Consider the following 14,877-nt stretch of genomic DNA (forward strand, 5'->3'; position numbering starts at 1 on the left):
CTAAGCCATGAATTGTGAGTTCTAGTCTTTTCTGAAGTGGCTGAGAGCAGAGTGGCGCAGCGGAAGCGTGCTGGGCCCATAACCCAGAGGTAGATGGATCGAAACCATCCTCTGCTAAATAGTTTATTTTAAGTGCGAACAACATTTTAAAAAAATGTGTCGTTTCATGGGCATAATGTCTCAGTGCCATTATAATTTTTTTTGTTACCTCTTCCAACAGTTCGTATAGGTCATACTGTTTACACAGTATCCCAGTGGCCTAAGATACTGGACTCCTAAGCCATGGATTGTGAGTTCTAGTCTTTTCTGAAGGGGATGAGAGCAGAGTGAAGCAGCGGAAGCGTGATGGGCCCATAACCCAGAGGTCGATGGATCGAAACATCCTCTGCTAAACAGTTTATTTTAAGTGCGAACAACATTTTTTTTAAATGTGTCGTTTCATGGGCATGTCTCAGTGCATTATATATATTTTTTTACCTCTTCCAACAGTTCGTATAGGTCATACTGTTTACACAGTATCCCAGTGGCCTAAGATACTGGACTCCTAAGCCAAAGATTTTGAGTTCTAGTCTTTTCTGAAGTGGCTGAGAGCAGAGTGGTGCAGCGGAAGCATGCTGGGCTCATAACCCAGAGGTCGATGGATCGAAACCATCCTCTGCTAAACAGTTTATTTTAAGTGCGAACAACATTTTTAAAAAATGTGTCCTTTCATGGGGATAATGTCTCAGTGCCATTATCCATTTTTTTTTACCTCTTCCAACAGTTCGTATAGGTCATACTGTTTACACAGTATCCCAGTTGCCTAAGATACTGGACTCCTAAGCCATGGATTGTGAGTTCTAGTCTTTTCTGAAGTGGCTGAGAGCAGAGTGGCGCAGCGGAAGCGTGCTGGGCCCATAACCCAGAGGTAGATGGATCGAAACCATCCTCTGCTAAATAGTTTATTTTAAGTGCGAACAACATTTTAAAAAAATGTGTCGTTTCATGGGCATAATGTCTCAGTGCCATTATAATTTTTTTTGTTACCTCTTCCAACAGTTCGTATAGGTCATACTGTTTACACAGTATCCCAGTGGCCTAAGATACTGGACTCCTAAGCCATGGATTGTGAGTTCTAGTCTTTTCTGAAGTGGATGAGAGCAGAGTGGCGCAGCGGAAGCGTGCTGGGCCCATAACCCAGAGGTCGATGGATCGAAACCATCCTCTGCTAAACAGTTCTTTTTAAGTGCGAACAACATTTTTAAAAAATGTGTCGTTTCATGGGCATGTCTCAGTGCCATTATAATTTTTTTTTTACCTCTTCCAACAGTTCGTATAGGTCATACTGTTTACACAGTATCCCAGTGGCCTAAGACACTGGACTCCTAAGCAATGGATTGTGAGTTCTAGTCTTTTCTGAAGGGGATGAGAGCAGAGTGAAGCAGCGGAAGCGTGCTGGGCCCATAACCCAGAGGTCGATGGATCGAAACATCCTCTGCTAAACAGTTTATTTTAAGTGCGAACAACATTTTTTTTAAATGTGTCGTTTCATGGGCATGTCTCAGTGCCATTATATATATTTTTTTACCTCTTCCAACAGTTCGTATAGGTCATACTGTTTACACAGTATCCCAGTGGCCTAAGATACTGGACTCCTAAGCCAAAGATTTTGAGTTCTAGTCTTTTCTGAAGTGGCTGAGAGCAGAGTGGAGCAGCGGAAGCGTGCTGGGCCCATAACCCAGAGGTCGATGGATCGAAACCATCCTCTGCTAAACAGTTTATTTTAAGTGCGAACAACATTTTTAAAAAATGTGTCGTTTCATGGGCATAATGTCTCAGTGCCATTATACATTTTTTTTTACCTCTTCCAACAGTTCGTATAGGTCATACTGTTTACACAGTATCCCAGTGGCCTAAGATACTGGACTCCTAAGCCATGGATTGTGAGTTCTAGTCTTTTCTGAAGTGGCTGAGAGCAGAGTGGCGCAGCGGAAGCGTGCTGGGCTCATAACCCAGAGGTCGATGGATCGAAACCATCCTCTGCTAAACAGTTTATTTTAAGTGCGAACAACATTTTTTAAAAATGTGTCGTTTCATGGGCATGTCTCAGTGCCATTATATATATTTTTTTACCTCTTCCAACAGTTCGTATAGGTCATACTGTTTACACAGTTTCCCAGTGGCCTAAGATACTGGACTCCTAAGCCATGGATTGTGAGTTCTAGTCTATTCTGAAGTGGCTGAGAGCAGAGTGGCGCAGCGGAAGCGTGCTGGGCTTATAACCCAGAGGTCGATGGATCGAAACCATCCTCTGCTAAACAGTTTATTTTAAGTGCGAACAACATTTTTTAAAAATGTGTCGTTTCATGGGCATGTCTCAGTGCCATTATATATATTTTTTACCTCTTCCAACAGTTCGTATAGGTCATACTGTTTACACAGTATCCCAGTGGCCTAAGATACTGGACTCCTAAGCCAAATATTTTGAGTTCTAGCCTTTTCTGAAGTGGCTGAGAGCAGAGTGGCACAGCGGAAGCGTGCTAGGCCCATAACCCAGAGGTCGATGGATCGAAACCATCCTCTGCTAAACAGTTTATTTTAAGTGCGAACGACATTTTTAAAAAATGTGTCGTTTCATGGGCATAATGTCTCAGTGCCATTATAATTTTTTTTTACCTCTTCCAACAGTTCGTATAGGTCATACTGTTTACACAGTATCCCAGTGGCCTAAGATACTGGACTCCTAAGCCATGGATTGTGAGTTCTAGTCTTTTCTGAAGTGGCTGAGAGCAGAGTGGCGCAGCGGAAGCGTGCTGGGCCAATAACCCAGAGGTCGATGGATCGAAACCATCCTCTGCTAAACAGATTATTTTCAAAAATGAAACGCAAACAGAAATTAGAAAGCTAAATTTCTTTTACGTGTCTCAGTGCTATCCAGTACACAATGTTTTTACTGCTTGTATCAGTTCGTACTATTTACAAAAGGTAGACAGTGCCCCAGTGGCCTAATGGATAAGGCACTGGCCTCCTAAGCCAGGGATTGTGGGTTCAAGTCCCATCTGGGGTGGATGGAAGCAGAGTGACGCAGCGGAAGCGTGCTGGGCCCATAATGTCTCATGGGCATAATGTCTCAGTGCCATTATAATTTTTTTTTACCTCTTCCAACAGTTCGTATAGGTCATACTGTTTACACAGTATCCCAGTGGCCTAAGATACTGGACTCCTAAGCCATGGATTGTGAGTTCTAGTCTTTTCTGAAGTGGCTGAGAGCAGAGTGGCGCAGCGGAAGCGTGCTGGGCCCATAACCCAAAGGTCGATGGATCGAAACCATCCTCTGCTAAACAGTTTATTTTAAGTGCGAACAACATTTTTTAAAAATGTGTCGTTTCATGGGCATGTCTCAGTGCCATTATATATATTTTTTTACCTCTTCCAACAGTTCGTATAGGTCATACTGTTTACACAGTTTCCCAGTGGCCTAAGACACTGGACTCCTAAGCCATGGATTGTGAGTTCTAGTCTTTTCTGAAGTGGCTGAGAGCAGAGTGGCGCAGCGGAAGCGTGCTGGGCTCATAACCCAGAGGTCGATGGATCGAAACCATCCTCTGCTAAACAGTTTATTTTAAGTGCGAACAACATTTTTTAAAAATGTGTCGTTTCATGGGCATGTCTCAGTGCCATTATATATATTTTTTTACCTCTTCCAACAGTTCGTATAGGTCATACTGTTTACACAGTTTCCCAGTGGCCTAAGATACTGGACTCCTAAGCCAAATATTTTGAGTTCTAGCCTTTTCTGAAGTGGCTGAGAGCAGAGTGGCACAGCGGAAGCGTGCTAGGCCCATAACCCAGAGGTCGATGGATCGAAACCATCCTCTGCTAAACAGTTTATTTTAAGTGCGAACGACATTTTTAAAAAATGTGTCGTTTCATGGGCATAATGTCTCAGTGCCATTATAATTTTTTTTTACCTCTTCCAACAGTTCGTATAGGTCATACTGTTTACACAGTATCCCAGTGGCCTAAGATACTGGACTCCTAAGCCATGGATTGTGAGTTCTAGTCTTTTCTGAAGTGGCTGAGAGCAGAGTGGCGCAGCGGAAGCGTGCTGGGCCAATAACCCAGAGGTCGATGGATCGAAACCATCCTCTGCTAAACAGATTATTTTCAAAAATGAAACGCAAACAGAAATTAGAAAGCTAAATTTCATTTACGTGTCTCAGTGCTATCCAGTACACAATGTTTTTACTGCTTGTATCAGTTCGTACTATTTACAAAAGGTAGACAGTGCCCCAGTGGCCTAATGGATAAGGCACTGGCCTCCTAAGCCAGGGTTTTTGGGTTCAAGTCCCATCTGGGGTGGATGGAAGCAGAGTGGCGCAGCGGAAGCGTGCTGGGCCCATAACCCAGTGGTCGATGGATCGAAACCATCCTCTGCTAAACAGTTTATTTTAAGTGCGAACGACATTTTTAAAAAATGTGTCGTTTCATGGGCATGTCTCAGTGCCATTATATATATTTTTTTACCTCTTCCAACAGTTTGTATAGGTCATACGGTTTACACAGTATCCCAGTGGCCTAAGATACTGGACTCCTAAGCCATGGATTGTGAGTTCTAGTCTTTTCTGAAGTGGCTGAGAGCAGAGTGGCGCAGCGGAAGCGTGCTGTTCCCATAACCCAGAGGTCGATGGATCGAAACCATCCTCTGCTAAACAGTTTATTTTAAGTGCGAACAACATTTTTAAAAAATGTGTCGTTTCATGGGCATGTCTCAGCGCCATTATATATATTTTTTTTACCTCTTCCAACAGTTCGTATAGGTCATACTGTTTACACAGGATCCCAGTGGCCTAAGATACTGGACTCCTAAGCCATGGATTGTGAGTTCTAGTCTTTTCTGAAGTGGCTGAGAGCAGAGTGGCACAGCGGAAGCGTGCTGGGCCCATAACCCAGAGGTCGATGGATCGAAACCATCCTCTGCTAAACAGTTTATTTTAAGTGCGAACAACATTTTTAAAAAATGTGTCGTTTCATGGGCATGTCTCAGTGCCATTATATATATTTTTTTACCTCTTCCAACAGTTCGTATAGGTCATACTGTTTACACAGTATCCCAGTGGCCTAAGACACTGGACTCCTAAGCAATGGATTGTGAGTTCTAGTCTTTTCTGAAGCAGATGAGAGCAGAGTGGCGCAGCGGAAGCGTGCTGGGCCCATAACCCAGAGGTCGATGGATCGAAACCATCCTCTGCTAAACAGTTTATTTTAAGTGCGAACAACATTTTAAAAAAATGTGTCGTTTCATGGGCATGTCTCAGTGCCTTTATATATATTTTTTTACCTCTTCCAACAGTTCGTATAGGTCATACTGTTTACACAGTATCCCAGTGGCCTAAGACACTGGACTCCTAAGCAATGGATTGTGAGTTCTAGTCTTTTCTGAAGGTGATGAGAGCAGAGTGGCGCAGCGGAAGCGTACTGGTCCCATAACCCAGAGGTCGATGGATCGAAACCATCCTCTGCTAAACAGTTTATTTTAAGTGCGAACAACATTTTTAAAAAATGTGTCATTTCATGGGCATAATGTCTCAGTGCCATTATAATTTTTTTTTTACCTCTTCCAACAGTTCGTATAGGTCATACTGTTTACACAGTATCCCAGTGGCCTAAGATACTGGACTCCTAAGCCATGGATTGTGAGTTCTAGTCTTTTCTGAAGTGGCTGAGAGCAGAGTGGCGCAGCGGAAGCGTGCTGGGCCCATAACCCAGAGGTCGATGGATCGAAACCATCCTCTGCTAAACAGTTTATTTTAAGTGCGAACAACAGTTTTAAAAAATGTGTCCTTTCATGGGCATGTCTCAGTGCCATTATATATATTTTTTTACCTCTTCCAACAGTTCGTATAGGTCATACTGTTTACACAGTATCCCAGTGGCCTAAGACACTGGACTCCTAAGCAATGGATTGTGAGTTCTAGTCTTTTCTGAAGGGGATGAGAGCAGAGTGAAGCAGCGGAAGCGTGCTGGGCCCATAACCCAGAGGTCGATGGATCGAAACATCCTCTGCTAAACAGTTTATTTTAAGTGCGAACAACATTTTTTTAAAATGTGTCGTTTCATGGGCATGTCTCAGTGCCATTATATATATTTTTTTACCTCTTCCAACAGTTCGTATAGGTCATACTGTTTACACAGTATCCCAGTGGCCTAAGATACTGGACTCCTAAGCCAAAGATTTTGAGTTCTAGTCTTTTCTGAAGTGGCTGAGAGCAGAGTGGAGCAGCGGAAGCGTGCTGGGCCCATAACCCAGAGGTCGATGGATCGAAACCATCCTCTGCTAAACAGTTTATTTTAAGTGCGAACAACATTTTTAAAAAATGTGTCGTTTCATGGGCATAATGTCTCAGTGCCATTATACATTTTTTTTTACCTCTTCCAACAGTTCGTATAGGTCATACTGTTTACACAGTATCCCAGTGGCCTAAGATACTGGACTCCTAAGCCATGGATTGTGAGTTCTAGTCTTTTCTGAAGTGGCTGAGAGCAGAGTGGCGCAGCGGAAGCGTGCTGGGCCCATAACCCAGAGGTAGATGGATCGAAACCATCCTCTGCTAAATAGTTTATTTTAAGTGCGAACAACATTTTAAAAAAATGTGTCGTTTCATGGGCATAATGTCTCAGTGCCATTATAATTTTTTTTGTTACCTCTTCCAACAGTTCGTATAGGTCATACTGTTTACACAGTATCCCAGTGGCCTAAGATACTGGACTCCTAAGCCATGGATTGTGAGTTCTAGTCTTTTCTGAAGTGGATGAGAGCAGAGTGGCGCAGCGGAAGCGTGCTGGGCCCATAACCCACAGGTCGATGGATCGAAACCATCCTCTGCTAAACAGTTCTTTTTAAGTGCGAACAACATTTTTAAAAAATGTGTCGTTTCATGGGCATGTCTCAGTGCCATTATAATTTTTTTTTTACCTCTTCCAACAGTTCGTATAGGTCATACTGTTTACACAGTATCCCAGTGGCCTAAGACACTGGACTCCTAAGCAATGGATTGTGAGTTCTAGTCTTTTCTGAAGGGGATGAGAGCAGAGTGAAGCAGCGGAAGCGTGCTGGGCCCATAACCCAGAGGTCGATGGATCGAAACATCCTCTGCTAAACAGTTTATTTTAAGTGCGAACAACATTTTTTTTAAATGTGTCGTTTCATGGGCATGTCTCAGTGCCATTATATATATTTTTTTACCTCTTCCAACAGTTCGTATAGGTCATACTGTTTACACAGTATCCCAGTGGCCTAAGATACTGGACTCCTAAGCCAAAGATTTTGAGTTCTAGTCTTTTCTGAAGTGGCTGAGAGCAGAGTGGCGCAGCGGAAGCGTGCTGGGCCCATAACCCAGAGGTCGATGGATCGAAACCATCCTCTGCTAAACAGTTTATTTTAAGTGCGAACAACATTTTTAAAAAATGTGTCGTTTCATGGGCATAATGTCTCAGTGCCATTATACATTTTTTTTTACCTCTTCCAACAGTTTGTATAGGTCATACTGTTTACACAGTATCCCAGTGGCCTAAGATACTGGACTCCTAAGCCATGGATTGTGAGTTCTAGTCTTTTCTGAAGTGGCTGAGAGCAGAGTGGCGCAGCGGAAGCGTGCTGGGCCCATAAACCAGAGGTAGATGGATCGAAACCATCCTCTGCTAAATAGTTTATTTTAAGTGCGAACAACATTTTAAAAAAATGTGTCGTTTCATGGGCAGAATGTCTCAGTGCCATTATAATTTTTTTTGTTACCTCTTCCAACAGTTCGTATAGGTCATACTGTTTACACAGTATCCCAGTGGCCTAAGATACTGGACTCCTAAGCCATGGATTGTGAGTTCTAGTCTTTTCTAATGTGGCTGAGAGCAGAGTGGCGCAGCGGAAGCGTGCTGGGCCCATAACCCAGAGGTCGATGGATCGAAACCATCCTCTGCTAAACAGTTTATTTTAAGTGCGAACAACATTTTTAAAAAATGTGTTGTTTCATGGGCATAATGTCTCAGTGCCATTATAATTTTTGTTTTACCTCTTCCAACAGTTCGTATAGGTCATACTGTTTACACAGTATCCCAGTGGCCTAAGATACTGGACTCCTAAGCCATGGATTGTGAGTTCTAGTCTTTTCTGAAGTGGCTGAGAGCAGAGTGGCGCAGCGGAAGCGTGCTGGGCCCATAACCCAGAGGTCGATGGATCGAAACCATTCTCTGCTAAACAGTTCATTTTAAGTGCGAACAACATTTTTTAAAAATGTGTCGTTTCATGGGCATGTCTCAGTGCCATTATAATTTTTTTTTTACCTCTTCCAACAGTTCGTATAGGTCATACTGTTTACACAGTATCCCAGTGGCCTAATACACTGGACTCCTAAGCAATGGATTGTGAGTTCTAGTCTTTTCTGAAGGGGATGAGAGCAGAGTGGCGCAGCGGAAGCGTGCTGGGCCCATAACCCAGAGGGCGATGGATCGAAACATCCTCTGCTAAACAGTTTATTTTAAGTGCGAACAACATTTTTTAAAAATGTGTCGTTTCATGGGCATGTCTCAGTGCCATTATATATATTTTTTTACCTCTTCCAACAGTTTGTTTAGGTCATACTGTTTACACAGTATCCCAGTGGCCTAAGATACTGGACTCCTAAGCCAAAGATTTTGAGTTCGAGTCTTTTCTGAAGTGGCTGAGAGCAGAGTGGCGCAGCGGAAGCGTGCTGGGCCCATAACCCAGAGGTAGATGGATCGAAACCATCCTCTGCTAAATAGTTTATTTTAAGTGCGAACAACATTTTTAAAAAATGTGTCGTTTCATGGGCATAATGTCTCAGTGCCATTATAATTTTTTTTTACCTCTTCCAACAGTTCGTATAGGTCATACTGTTTACACAGTATCCCAGTGGCCTAAGATACTGGATTCCTCAGCCAAAGATTTTGAGTTCTAGTCTTTTCTGAAGTGGCTGAGAGCAGAGTGGCGCAGCGGAAGCGTGCTGTGCCGATAACCCAGGGGTCGATGAATCGAAACCATCCTCTGCTAAACAGTTTATTTTAAGTGAGAACAACATTTTTAAAAAATTTGTCGTTTCATGGGCATGTCTCAGTGCCATTATATATATTTTTTGACCTCTTCCAACAGTTTGTATAGGTCATACTGTTTACACAGTATCCCAGTGGCCTAAGATACTGGACTCCTAAGCCAAAGATTTTGAGTTCTAGTCTTTTCTGAAGTGGCTGAGAGCAGAGTGGCACAGCGGAAGCGTGCTGGGCCCATAACCCAGAAGTCGATGGATCGAAACCATCCTCTGCTAAACAGATTATTTTCAAAAATGAAACGCAAACAGAAATTAGAAAGCTAAATTTCATTTGCGTGTCTCAGTGCTATCCAGTACACATTGTTTTTACTGCTTGTATCAGTTCGTACTATTTGCAAAAGGTAGACAGTGCCCCAGTGGCCTAATGGATAAGGCACTGGCCTCCTAAGCCAGGGATTGTGGGTTCAAGTCCCATCTGGGGTGGATGGAAGCAGAGTGACGCAGCGGAAGCGTGCTGGGCCCATAATGTCTCATGGGCATAATGTCTCAGTGCCATTATAATTTTTTTTTACCTCTTCCAACAGTTCGTATAGGTCATACTGTTTACACAGTATCCCAGTGGCCTAAGATACTGGACTCCTAAGCCATGGATTGTGAGTTCTAGTCTTTTCTGAAGTGGCTGAGAGCAGAGTGGCGCAGCGGAAGCGTGCTGGGCCCATAACCCAAAGGTCGATGGATCTAAACCATCCTCTGCTAAACAGTTTATTTTAAGTGCGAACAACATTTTTTAAAAATGTGTCGTTTCATGGGCATGTCTCAGTGCCATTATATATATTTTTTTACCTCTTCCAACAGTTCGTATAGGTCATACTGTTTACACAGTTTCCCAGTGGCCTAAGATACTGGACTCCTAAGCCATGGATTGTGAGTTCTAGTCTTTTCTGAAGTGGCTGAGAGCCGAGTGGCGCAGCGGAAGCGTGCTGGGCTCATAACCCAGAGGTCGATGGATCGAAACCATCCTCTGCTAAACAGTTTATTTTAAGTGCGAACAACATTTTTTAAAAATGTGTCGTTTCATGGGCATGTCTCAGTGCCATTATATATATTTTTTTACCTCTTCCAACAGTTCGTATAGGTCATACTGTTTACACAGTTTCCCAGTGGCCTAAGATACTGGACTCCTAAGCCATGGATTGTGAGTTCTAGTCTATTCTGAAATGGCTGAGAGCAGAGTGGCGCAGCGGAAGCGTGCTGGGCTTATAACCCAGAGGTCGATGGATCGAAACCATCCTCTGCTAAACAGTTTATTTTAAGTGCGAACAACATTTTTTAAAAATGTGTCGTTTCATGGGCATGTCTCAGTGCCATTATATATATTTTTTACCTCTTCCAACAGTTCGTATAGGTCATACTGTTTACACAGTATCCCAGTGGCCTAAGATACTGGACTCCTAAGCCAAATATTTTGAGTTCTAGCCTTTTCTGAAGTGGCTGAGAGCAGAGTGGCACAGCGGAAGAGTGCTAGGCCCATAACCCAGAGGTCGATGGATCGAAACCATCCTCTGCTAAACAGTTTATTTTAAGTGCGAACGACATTTTTAAAAAATGTGTCGTTTCATGGGCATAATGTCTCAGTGCCATTATAATTTTTTTTTACCTCTTCCAACAGTTCGTATAGGTCATACTGTTTACACAGTATCCCAGTGGCCTAAGATACTGGACTCCTAAGCCATGGATTGTGAGTTCTAGTCTTTTCTGAAGTGGCTGAGAGCAGAGTGGCGCAGCGGAAGCGTGCTGGGCCAATAACCCAGAGGTCGATGGATCGAAACCATCCTCTGCTAAACAGATTATTTTCAAAAATGAAACGCAAACAGAAATTAGAAAGCTAAATTTCATTTACGTGTCTCAGTGCTATCCAGTACACAATGTTTTTACTGCTTGTATCAGTTCGTACTATTTACAAAAGGTAGACAGTGCCCCAGTGGCCTAATGGATAAGGCACTGGCCTCCTAAGCCAGGGTTTTTGGGTTCAAGTCCCATCTGGGGTGGATGGAAGCAGAGTGGCGCAGCGGAAGCGTGCTGGGCCCATAACCCAGTGGTCGATGGATCGAAACCATCCTCTGCTAAACAGTTTATTTTAAGTGCGAACGACATTTTTAAAAAATGTGTCGTTTCATGGGCATGTCTCAGTGCCATTATATATATTTTTTTACCTCTTCCAACAGTTTGTATAGGTCATACGGTTTACACAGTATCCCAGTGGCCTAAGATACTGGACTCCTAAGCCATGGATTGTGAGTTCTAGTCTTTTCTGAAGTGGCTGAGAGCAGAGTGGCGCAGCGGAAGCGTGCTGTTCCCATAACCCAGAGGTCGATGGATCGAAACCATCCTCTGCTAAACAGTTTATTTTAAGTGCGAACAACATTTTTAAAAAATGTGTCGTTTCATGGGCATGTCTCAGCGCCATTATATATATTTTTTTTACCTCTTCCAACAGTTCGTATAGGTCATACTGTTTACACAGGATCCCAGTGGCCTAAGATACTGGACTCCTAAGCCATGGATTGTGAGTTCTAGTCTTTTCTGAAGTGGCTGAGAGCAGAGTGGCACAGCGGAAGCGTGCTGGGCCCATAACCCAGAGGTCGATGGATCGAAACCATCCTCTGCTAAACAGTTTATTTTAAGTGCGAACAACATTTTTAAAAAATGTGTCGTTTCATGGGCATGTCTCAGTGCCATTATATATATTTTTTTACCTCTTCCAACAGTTCGTATAGGTCATACTGTTTACACAGTATCCCAGTGGCCTAAGACACTGGACTCCTAAGCAATGGATTGTGAGTTCTAGTCTTTTCTGAAGCAGATGAGAGTAGAGTGGCGCAGCGGAAGCGTGCTGGGCCCATAACCCAGAGGTCGATGGATCGAAACCATCCTCTGCTAAACAGTTTATTTTAAGTGCGAACAACATTTTTAAAAAATGTGTCGTTTCATGGGCATGTCTCAGTGCCATTATATATATTTTTTTACCTCTTCCAACAGTTCGTATAGGTCATACTGTTTACACAGTATCCCAGTGGCCTAAGACACTGGACTCCTAAGCAATGGATTGTGAGTTCTAGTCTTTTCTGAAGCGGATGAGAGCAGAGTGGCGCAGCGGAAGCGTGCTGGGCCCATAACCCAGAGGTCGATGGATCGAAACATCCTCTGCTAAACAGTTTATTTTAAGTGCGAACAACATTTTTAAAAAATGTGTCGTTTCATGGGCATGTCTCAGTGCCATTATATATTTTTTTTTACCTCTTCCAACAGTTCGTATAGGTCATACTGTTTACACAGTATCCCAGTGGCCTAAGATACTGGACTCCTAAGCCATGGATTGTGAGTTGTAGTCTTTTCTGAAGTGGCTGCGAGCAGAGTGGCGAAGCGGAAGCGTGCTGGGCCCATAACCCAAAGGTCGATGGATCGAAACCATCCTCTGCTAAACAGTTTATTTTAAGTGCGAACAACATTTTTTAAAAATGTGTCGTTTCATGGGCATGTCTCAGTGCCATTATATATATTTTTTTACCTCTTCCAACAGTTCGTATAGGTCATACTGTTTACACAGTATCCCAGTGGCCTAAGACACTGGACTCCTAAGCAATGGATTGTGAGTTCTAGTCTTTTCTGAAGGTGATGAGAGCAGAGTGGCGCAGCGGAAGCGTACTGGTCCCATAACCCAGAGGTCGATGGATCGAAACCATCCTCTGCTAAACAGTTTATTTTAAGTGCGAACAACATTTTTAAAAAATGTGTCATTTCATGGGCATAATGTCTCAGTGCCATTATAATTTTTTTTTTACCTCTTCCAACAGTTCGTATAGGTCATACTGTTTACACAGTATCCCAGTGGCCTAAGATACTGGACTCCTAAGCCATGGATTGTGAGTTCTAGTCTTTTCTGAAGTGGCTGAGAGCAGAGTGGCGCAGCGGAAGCGTGCTGGGCCCATAACCCAGAGGTCGATGGATCGAAACCATCCTCTGCTAAACAGTTTATTTTAAGTGCGAACAACAGTTTTAAAAAATGTGTCCTTTCATGGGCATGTCTCAGTGCCATTATATATATTTTTTTACCTCTTCCAACAGTTCGTATAGGTCATACTGTTTACACAGTATCCCAGTGGCCTAAGATACTGGACTCCTAAGCCATGGATTGTGAGTTCTAGTCTTTTCTGAAGTGGCTGAGAGCAGAGTGGTGCAGCGGAAGCGTGCTTGGCCCATAACCCAGAGGTTGATGGATCGAAACCATCCTCTGCTAAACAGTTCATTTTAAGTGCGAACAACATTTTTTTTAAATGTGTCGTTTCATGGGCATGTCTCAGTGCCATTATAATTTTTTTTTTACCTCTTCCAACAGTTCGTATAGGTCATACTGTTTACACAGTATCCCAGTGGCCTAAGATACTGGACTCCTAAGCCATGGATTGTGAGTTCTAGTCTTTTCTGAAGTGGCTGAGAGCAGAGTGGCACAGCGGAAGCGTGCTGGGCCCATAACCCAGCGGTCGATGGATCGAAACCATCCTCTGCTAAACAGATTATTTTCAAAAATGAAACGCAAACAGAAATTAGAAAGCTAAATTTCATTTGCGTGTCTCAGTGCTATCCAGTACACATTGTTTTTACTCCTTGTATCAGTTCGTACTATTTGCAGACACTGGTAGACAGTGCCCCAGTGGCCTAATGGATAAGGCACTGGCCTCCTAAGCCAGGGATTGTGGGTTTAAGTCCCATCTGGGTTGGATGGAAACAGAGTGGCGCAGCGGAAGCGTGCTGGGCCCATAACCCAGAGGTCGATGGGTCGAAACCATCCTCTGCTAAACAGTTTATTTTAAGTGCGAACAACATTTTTAAAAAATGTGTCGTTTCATGGGCATAATGTCTCAGTGCCATTATATATTTTTTTTTACCTCTTCCAACAGTTCGTATAGGTCATACTGTTTACACAGTATCCCAGTGGCCTAAGATACTGGACTCCTAAGCCATGGATTGTGAGTTCTAGTCTTTTCTGAAGTGGCTGAGAGCAGCGTGGTGCAGCGGAAGCGTGCTGGGCCCATAACCCAGAGATCGATGGATCGAAACCATCCTCTGCTAAACAGTTTATTTTAAGTGCGAACAACATTTTTAAAAAATGTGTCGTTTCATGGGCATGTCTCAGTGCCATTATATATATTTTTTTACCTCTTCCAACAGTTCGTATAGGTCATACTGTTTACACAGTATCCCAGTGGCCTAAGATACTGGACTCCTAAGCCATGGATTGTGAGTTCTAGTCTTTTCTGAAGTGGCTGAGAGCAGAGTGGCACAGCGGAAGCGTGCTGGGCCCATAACCCAGAGGTCGATGGATCGAAACCATCCTCTGCTAAACAGATCATTTTCAAAAATGAAACGCAAACAGAAATTAGAAAGCCAAATTTCATTTGCGTGTCTCAGTGCTATCCAGTACACATTGTTTTTACTCCTTGTATCAGTTCGTACTATTTGCAGACACTGGTAGACAGTGCCCCAGTGGCCTAATGGATAAGGCACTGGCCTCCTAAGCCAGGGATTGTGGGTTTAAGTCCCATCTGGGTTGGATGGAAACAGAGTGGCGCAGCGGAAGCGTGCTGGGCCCATAACCCAGAGGTCGATGGGTCGAAACCATCCTCTGCTAAACAGTTTATTTTAAGTGCGAACAACATTTTTTAAAAATGTGTCGTTTCATGGGCATAATGTCTCAGTGCCATTATATATATTTTTTTACCTCTTCCAACAGTTCGTATAGGTCATACTGTTTACACAGTATCCCAGTGGCCTAAGA

General features: G+C 43.2%; 9 non-coding genes across 9 annotated transcripts; all 9 read left to right on the forward strand.

Annotated features, from left to right (window-relative positions):
• The first annotated feature begins 589 nt into the window (after positions 1-589).
• trnam-cau (transfer RNA methionine (anticodon CAU)) lies at positions 590-661 on the forward strand. Its single transcript has one exon. It is a non-coding gene; the product is annotated as a tRNA-Met (tRNA).
• Positions 662-1,953: 1,292 nt separating this feature from the next.
• Positions 1,954-2,025, forward strand: trnam-cau (transfer RNA methionine (anticodon CAU)). The gene has a single exon. It is a non-coding gene; the product is annotated as a tRNA-Met (tRNA).
• A 199-nt stretch (positions 2,026-2,224) lies between these two features.
• trnai-uau (transfer RNA isoleucine (anticodon UAU)) lies at positions 2,225-2,296 on the forward strand. Its single transcript has one exon. It is a non-coding gene; the product is annotated as a tRNA-Ile (tRNA).
• Positions 2,297-2,973: 677 nt separating this feature from the next.
• trnar-ccu (transfer RNA arginine (anticodon CCU)) lies at positions 2,974-3,046 on the forward strand. Its single transcript has one exon. It is a non-coding gene; the product is annotated as a tRNA-Arg (tRNA).
• Positions 3,047-3,518: 472 nt separating this feature from the next.
• Positions 3,519-3,590, forward strand: trnam-cau (transfer RNA methionine (anticodon CAU)). The gene has a single exon. It is a non-coding gene; the product is annotated as a tRNA-Met (tRNA).
• Positions 3,591-4,268: 678 nt separating this feature from the next.
• Positions 4,269-4,341, forward strand: trnar-ccu (transfer RNA arginine (anticodon CCU)). Its single transcript has one exon. It is a non-coding gene; the product is annotated as a tRNA-Arg (tRNA).
• Positions 4,342-9,451: 5,110 nt separating this feature from the next.
• Positions 9,452-9,524, forward strand: trnar-ccu (transfer RNA arginine (anticodon CCU)). Its single transcript has one exon. It is a non-coding gene; the product is annotated as a tRNA-Arg (tRNA).
• Positions 9,525-10,267: 743 nt separating this feature from the next.
• Positions 10,268-10,339, forward strand: trnai-uau (transfer RNA isoleucine (anticodon UAU)). The gene has a single exon. It is a non-coding gene; the product is annotated as a tRNA-Ile (tRNA).
• Positions 10,340-11,016: 677 nt separating this feature from the next.
• trnar-ccu (transfer RNA arginine (anticodon CCU)) lies at positions 11,017-11,089 on the forward strand. Its single transcript has one exon. It is a non-coding gene; the product is annotated as a tRNA-Arg (tRNA).
• Positions 11,090-14,877: the final 3,788 nt, after the last annotated feature.

Source organism: Oncorhynchus clarkii, chromosome 7, assembly GCF_045791955.1.
Source record: "Oncorhynchus clarkii lewisi isolate Uvic-CL-2024 chromosome 7, UVic_Ocla_1.0, whole genome shotgun sequence".
NCBI lineage: Eukaryota > Metazoa > Chordata > Actinopteri > Salmoniformes > Salmonidae > Oncorhynchus > Oncorhynchus clarkii.